At 40.7% G+C, this 8304-nt stretch overlaps 1 pseudogene; it reads right to left on the minus strand.

The window, feature by feature from the left end:
• Positions 1–5918: 5918 nt before the first annotated feature.
• Positions 5919–8020, minus strand: LOC135230411 (olfactory receptor 1C1-like; annotated as a pseudogene).
• Positions 8021–8304: the final 284 nt, after the last annotated feature.

Below are 8304 nucleotides of genomic sequence, written 5' to 3' on the forward strand. Positions count from 1 at the left end.
TATCTGATTTTTTTTCAGCTATGTTGGTGTTAATTCCCGGGTCCTCCAGATTTCCCAGTCTGCATTCTAATTGCTCGAGTCTGCTCCTCTGACTTCCTTTTGCGTTGTCTAATTCTGTAATTTTATTGTTAATCTTTTGGATTTCTGCATGCTGTCTCTCTATGGATTCTTGCAACTTATTAATTTTTCCACTATGTTCTTCAATAATCTTTTTGAGTTCTTCAACAGTTTTATCAGTGTGTTCCTTGGCTTTTTCTGCGGTTTGCCTTATTTCATTTCTGAGGTCATCCCTGATGTCTTGAAGCATTCTGTAAATTAGTTTTTTATATTCTGTATCTGATAATTCCAGAATTGTATCTTCATTTGGGAAAGATTTTGATTCTTTTTTTTGGGGGTTGTAGAAGCTGTCATGGTCTGCTTCTTTATGTGGTTTGATATCGACTGGTGTCTCCGAGCCATCACTAAGATAAAAAAAAAAAAAAATTTATTTTAATTAATTAATTTATTTATTTATTTTTAGTGGTTTATCCTATAATTGCTCACGGAGTCTTATCTTGTTTTGTTTTCTTTCAATATACGTGGATGGGCTATTAGATTGTGCTGAGTTGATTGTTGTAGCCCTTGACTTACTTATGACCTATTACCAGCTGGTTTGGGCTGTTGCCAGATATATATGCCTGAGTCTAGTCACTATTCTTGAGTAGAATCTGATTTGCGGTCATCAAGTGTGTGCTGCACCCTAACACCTATCCACCTCGAGAAGTAGTGGTGACAGTTGTGTGCACCAGATTCTATTAGCAGCTGGGGTTCACACTCCGGGGGGGCAGGATGCTGACAGGCTTCCCCGAAGTGTCAGTGAGGTAGGTGTGTCTCTATTCCTATAGCACCTTGGTGGGAGGGCACTGCAGCTGTACCTTAGGCCTCCAATGTAAGTACCTCTACTGATTGGTAGGTGTCACCCTCCTTAGACCCCTAAGGCAAGAGGCTGGGTGGTCTGGGGGGAGCTTCAGCCCTCAGTTCCCTGTTGTGGGTCAGTTAGGACTCTGTTGAATAAGCAGAGATATCAGACCTGGGAAACTTGTTTTTCCAGTAAATCTGCTAAAAAAAAATGCAGTCAGATCCCTATCAGAACTGCCTTTGGATTATAACCGCCACCTTGTTCCCTGTAAGGATGAAAGCCCGAGATTTGGATCATATATGCTTGGCTGGAGCTGGTTCTGCGTTTTTAGTCCAATTAGGGAAGGGTTTTTGGTCTCTGGGTTTTTTGTCATTGCTTCTCTCAGGCCGGAAGAATGGGTTAGGAAAAGACCAAAAAAAAAGGGAAAAGGAAAGCCGCCGCGGAGCCGGAGCCGTTCTCCCTCTGGCTCAGGAAATTCCAATGTTAATGAAGCCACCTGGGAAGGGGAGGGGGGGATTCAGAAAAACAGGAGAGTAGCACCCCGGAACATAGCCAAAGTTGCTTATCTTCCTTGGGATGACTATTTTATCTGTCGCCTATGTGTGCTGGCTGTGTGGAGATTGCCCCCGAGGGTCTGGCCCACTAAAGCCGTGGTCAGATCCTCCGCTGCCAGTCCAAAGCCCAGCGTCAAGGTTCCCCTGCTGGGACGCTGCACTCCCGGCTCCAAAACCAGTCACTGCCTCCCGGGGACTTCTCATCCCGCCAGCCGCACCACCGCGCCGCCCCCGCGGACCAGCTGGGCACCCTCCCGGGGTTAGTTTAGGGGAGTAGGGCTGTGCCCCGTGTTTGTGCCGTGAGTAGATGCCGTGTTCAGCTCCCCTGCGCCCAGTCCAAAGCCCGGTGCCAAGGTTCCCCGGCTGGGACGCTGCACTCCTGGCTCCAAAACCAGTCACTGCCTCCCGGGGAGTTCTCCCACCAGCCGCGTCACCACGCCACCCACGCGGACCGGCTGGGCCCCCTCCTGGGGTCAGTTCAGGGAGGTAGGGCTGTGCCCCTTGTTTGCGCCGTCACAAGATTTTGTGTTCAGCTCTCCTGGGCCCAGTCCTAAGCCCGGCGCCAAGGTTACCTGACTGGGACGCTGGCTCCAGGCTCCGAAAACAGTCGCTGCTTCCCCGTATTTGTTCGTTCTCTGTCTCTGTCATTCATGTCAACTCTTTAAATCTGTGTTTGTTGTTCAGGGTCATAGATTGTTATGTATGTGATCGATTCACTTGTTTTTCCGAGTCTTTGTTGCAAGAGGAATCCGAGGTAGCGTCTACCTAGTCAGCCATATTGGCCCCCCTACTTCTATTTATTTTTTATAGTTTGAATTTAAATAAGAGAGAGAGAACACGAGCTGTGCACTTCTCAGCAATAAAGTTTTCTTAGGTAATTCTTAGGAGCTTGGCACTGCTGGAACGTTATAGTTTGATAATTAAATGAATTGTGCTGGATCCCTCAACAGGATATATATGAAATAGGTTCTATTTTCTTCCTTCCTTTCTGTACATGTGTATTACAAATACCATATTTCTATGCAAATAGCACAACTTCTACATTTGTTTGCCAACCTCTAACTCAACCCACAAGGTATTTTCAGAGGTGCTATTATGCAGTTTTTCTAATATGTTGCTGTAAAATTTAGCATTGTGTGTTTATGAAAATACCTTCCAAAGAGAAGGACGTGGTTGGCAAACAAATGTTGAAGGCGCATGTTATTTTTGTAAAATACGTTAGTAGTCCTAATTTATCAGAGTGATTTTTGCTTTACTCAGTGTTTTAGAGAGTTTGTGATCTATCGAACTCTTATTTTTTTGTGAATTCTCTATTGCGTAATAAAGCCACTAAACACCTGAAAGTTCTCCAGTCTTTTTTCTTAACGCTACTATTATTATTATTAACATTTATATCTTTAATCATTGTTTATGTATCTGTGGTGTAATATTTTTTCTTCCACCTGGTAAGTCAGTTAGGTTTACTAAATAAACTATAATGTTTAGATTTCATTAAAATATAAATGTAGACATACATTAAATTGCCATTTATAAATGGGTCTGCATTAGGGTTCTAAATTTTCTTCCACCATTCTAGTTATTAATTTCTTTTGCAAAACAATGCTCATTTAATTACAACAGCAAGATTAAAAAGCAGGAAGACAAAATCTTCCGTTATTACTATTTTAAGAGTATTTATTTAAAACGTATTTAAATGTACTAAGAGCTATCGTCACACACATATGCTTTCTACATATGTGCCCTAGGACTCTCTGATTAAGAATGTGTGTCAACTTGGCTAGGCCATGATTCTCAGTGTTTTGGCAGTCATGTAATGTTGTGATCACTTCCTTGTTGAGATTTGATATGTGATCACCCCTATGATGGGATCTGCTGTGAGTAGCCAATCAGTTGAAAGGGAGTTTCAAATATAAGCAGACATTCTGGCAGGACTTAGGGGCTTTTTGCTCACTCTGGATCCTGCAATTGGCTCCTCTTTTCTGACCTCCAGTTCTTGGGGCTTGAGCTAGCAGCTTACCTGTACAGTCTTGTCTGCCGATCTTGGGATTCATTGATCCTCATAGGCTGGGAGCGAGAGCCTTGCTCTCTGGCCTGCTGATCTTGGGTTCACCAGCCCCTGAGGCTACATGAATCAGGAGAAGCCTCTATCCTGAACCATGGACTTAGGACATTCCAGCCTCTACAACTGCATTTCCTTGACATAAATTTCTTTATATATATTTATATACTTTACCAACTTTGTTTCTCTAGAGAACCCAGCATAAGGCAAACTCTCAGAGGGAAATGCAGCTCACTCCCACAATAGGCAGTACTCCTTGTCATTACGGTCAGTTTCCACCTGTTTCTAACCTTTGTCTTTTTAATGACCACAGAACACATGTCTAGCTTCTGAGTACTTTTCTGGTGTGTGTATATGTGTGTTGCAGGGGGCAGCCCACTGACAAGATTAGTATAAGAAAAGGGCATGGTTGACTTACCTTCTAATGCATGTTTGGCCCTTTATTTGATATGAGGAAATCATAAAAAAAAAAAAAATCAAACTCATTGCCATTGATTCGGTTCTGACCCATAGTCGCCCATAGATGGTACAATTATGTTAGAATCTATCTAACCCTGCAGTCAGTGATTATTTTCGAATCTTAAAAATGAAATTACAAAAAAAAAAAAGTTAAATCTGCTTTTCTTCTGGGAATTTTTTTTATATATGTATGTATCATTTTTTGCCTTATCATTGTTTTACTTTGATTTTCCTAGTTTCCTGTTACTCTAACTAAACTCTTGTGTTATTTAGGACTTCCTGGCTCTATTGTCAATGTTTTTTATTACTATCCACTCTTTCCTAGATAACACCAGCTCCATTCACACAGATTTACTTTTGGACCTTGCAATCTGTAGACTTCTCTAATTATTGTTTTCTGTTTGTTTGTTTTTTTCTTCCTATAAGACAGCAAAAAATCATCCTAACTACCTCCTACTTGACCTTAAAAAGTTAAATGAAGGCTTTCATCTACCTGGAAAAAATCCTGGGGGACCATGTGCATAGTGCTCATCACCTCATGCTTTCAGTGTTATATGACCAATGTCTCTTTTATCAAGTAAGGAATAAAATTATAAAATTATTCTTTTCATTCTATGCATAATTTCTTTCTTCCCTAGGTTAGTCCAAATTTTGTACATTAATCTGTGATCCTTTAATAACCTCTTCAAATCAATATAGTGATGTAACTCTAATTACTTGACCTCTTTTTTCTCTAAATAATCAGCGAAGTGACACAACTATGAGAAATGGAAAATTCTATATTATCCTCTTCAAATGTTTCACAAACATCCTCCTATTTAATGATAAGGTTCAGCAAAAAGTGAAGCAAATAGGTGCTTGGAGGAGCTTGGATTCCATCATTCACACAAACCCAAGCAGTTTCTTGCATGTAAATCCATAGTGAGGAATTGAATTTGCCTTTGGAACAGGCGGTCATTGAGCTATACAAGCATAAAGCAAATAGTCATTGTTACTGGTTAAAGCTGTTAAGTTACAAATAACCTTACCAATGCACGCGCTCTCTCTCTCTATAATCTTTTGTTTCTTAATTGAGTGAACCTGTATTCTTTATTAGACATTGTAAATTAGATAAATATCTTATTGTTGTTAGTTGCTGTGGAGTTGATTCCGACTTACGGCAAACCCATGTGTATAGACCTGAACTGCTCCATAGGGATTTCAAGGCTGTGACCTTCTGGAAGCACATGATAGGTCTGTCTTCCAAGGTATCTCTGGGTACATTCGAACTGTCAACTTTTCAGCTAGTAGTTGAGTGCTTAGCTGTTTGCATGACCCAGGGACTTCTGGTAAATAAGTTAGAAGATATAAAATATTTTAACAAGTTTTGTTGCATTTTTGGAAGACACATTAATATTTTTTCTTTTTTCCTGAATTAAGTTTTGGTAGGCCTGTATGTATTTGATTTTCTTTGAGAAGGTGTGTATGTGTGTATGTTTATAGAACATATGTCTTCACTCAAGCCATCATTTACAAAGATGCCATAGCTGAGATTTTTTAAGGTTGGAAAAGGTCAGGTAGGCATGACCTTAACTCATCCCAGGATGTGAGAATGTAAAAAAGGAACCTGGGTGGGTTGAACATACAATGATGTTGAATTGGAATGTCAATACCCAACATGGAGTTTATTAGATTGAATAACCTCCCCCCAATATAATAATGTTGGCATACTGTGTATGATTGTTTTGTGGACATAGAATAAAATAAAACCCATGGTATTGGGTATGTGGCTTCCTCTTGAAAGAAGTTGATGTTTTCTACAGATAGAAGGCACGTACTTGACTAAAAGAAAAGAAAAATACCCTTCCATCTTAAATTAAAAAAAAAAAAAAAGCAAAAACAAACTTTCTCCAAACCTGAAATGCACTCAATAATCCTAGTGGAAAGAGATCAGCTGATATCTGGCCTGTGGCTACAGCTGGGAAAGAGATTCTGTGACCAATGAAGTATTACAAGGACATGGGTCAAAAGAATAACATCATGGGCTGTGTTTGTAGGGAGAGGCAGTTGGAGGAAAACACATATTCTCTAAAACAAATAAATTCTTTGAAAAATTTTTAAGAGAATATAGTATTTAAAATGAGATGGCCTCACTACTCTGCTAAGTTGAATATCTAGTTGTGGAGTCTGTGTCTATTTAACTAAAAATCTGAACTCATAAATATTAATTTCATCACAAGTTATCTTAATATCTAGAAAAGTCATCATAGAGACTTACATCTCATCACTAGGGCATATATGTATTGAAGTCAGAGACTCTTCCTTTACTTACTGTCATGGATTGCGTTATGACCCCCCGAATATATGTCAAATTGGTTAGCCCATGATTCCCAGTATTGTGTGGTTGTCCTCCATTTTGTGATTGTAATTTTCCTGTGTTGTAAATCCTAATCTCTGTCTGTGCTTAATAAGGCAAGAATAGATTATGTTAAAGAGGATTAGGGTGGGATTATAACACTTTACTAAGGTCACATCTCTGAGCCAATGTAAAGGGAGTTTCCCTGGGGTGTGATCTGCACCAACTTTTATCTTACAAGAGATGAAAGGAAAGGGAAGCAAGCAGAGAGTTGGGGACCTCTGAAAGATGCACCTGGAGCAGATCACATCCTTTGGACCTGGGGTCCCTGTGCCCGAGAAGCTCCTTGACCAGGGCAAGATTGATGACAGGGACCTTCCTTTAGAGCTGACAGAGAAATCCTTCCACTGGAGCTGATGCCCTGAATTCGGACTTCAAGCCTTCCAGACTGTAAGAGAATGAACAACCATTTGTTAAAGCCATCCTCTTGTGGTATTTCTGTTACAGCAGCACTAAATGACTAAGACGCTTACAATCTGTGAGCTGCATGCACACCATGTGACTTCCCCTAGTCACTTTCATTATCTGAGAAACAGATCTCAAAATCTCATACCTTTAATCAAGTGTTTAAATGTTATGTCCAGATGAAATGAATAGCACACATTCCGTCATTAAAAATGCATTTAATAACAGTTGGCTGCTCTCATTTCCCCTAGAAATACATTTTATTTTATCACCAAACTCATTGGTTTAATTCAGCCTGGGAGTTTGTGATTTTTTATAAAAGACTCTGCCCTTATGAAATGTTTTCTGAAGTGCTCTCTTCATATCCTTATTCCTTAGACTGTAGATGAAAGGATTCAGCATCGGAGTCACCACGGTATACATGATGGCTGACAGAGTGTCCCTCTCAGGGGTATGAGAGGAGGAGGGGCTGAAGTAAACAGCACTGGCTGTGACATAGAACAGCATCACCACTGACAGGTGGCAGATACAGGTGGAAAAGGCTCTCTGCTTCCCTTGAGTACAAGTTATCTTCAGGATGGTGGAGAAGATAAATCCATAAGATATGAGGATGCAGATAAGGGGCGTGAGAGCCAATAGAATTCCCACTGTAAAAATGACCATCACATTGAAGGAAACGTCGGAGCAAGAGAGCTGTAGTAGTGGGTCGAGATCACAGAAGAAATGATGGATAATGTTGGAGGCACAGAGGGACAGACGTGCTATTAGGACAGTGTGTAGGAGGGCATGAAGATAGGTAACTACCCAGAGTCCGGCCACCAGCTGGACACAGAGGCGAAGAGTCATTAGGGTGGTATAATGTAAAGGGTGGCGTATTGCCACATACCTATCACAGGCCATCACACAGAGAAGGAGGCTGCCCGTATTCACAAAAGAAATGAAGAAGAAAAGCTGAGTGAGGCAGGCTGAGAAAGAGATAGTTTTTTTACCAGCCAAACTGTTCACTACCATTTGGGGGCCTATATTGGAAGTAAAACAAATGTCAACAAAGGCCAAGTTGCTAAGAAAGAAATACACAGGGGAGTGGAGGCGAGAGTCAGAGCCAATAGCCAAGATGATGAGCGTGTTCCCTGACACGATGACTAAGTACATACAGAGGAACAGTACAGACAGGAGGTGTTGCTTTCTGCAGAGCTGGAAAGTCCCAGAAGGACAAATTCACTGATAACTGTTAGGTTTCCCCTTTCCATCTTCCCAATGAATCTAGAAGAGCAAAATATTACATTGTAGAGACCATCTCATTCTCAAGGATATGTGTGCGTGTGTGTGCTTGAGTGTGAGTGTGTATATAATAGAGCACATTTCAGACCCTGCTTGCTTGAAAACTTTCCAATTGCATCTTTTATTTATGATAAGGTTGTTGTTTATTGTGTGCTGTTAATTCTGTCTTATAGCAACCCTTATGACAGAGTAGAAGTGCCCCATAAGGTTTCCTAGACTGTAATCTTTACAGGAGCAGATTGCCAGATCTTTT

Source organism: Loxodonta africana, chromosome 2 (genome assembly GCF_030014295.1).
Source record: "Loxodonta africana isolate mLoxAfr1 chromosome 2, mLoxAfr1.hap2, whole genome shotgun sequence".
Lineage (NCBI taxonomy): Eukaryota > Metazoa > Chordata > Mammalia > Proboscidea > Elephantidae > Loxodonta > Loxodonta africana.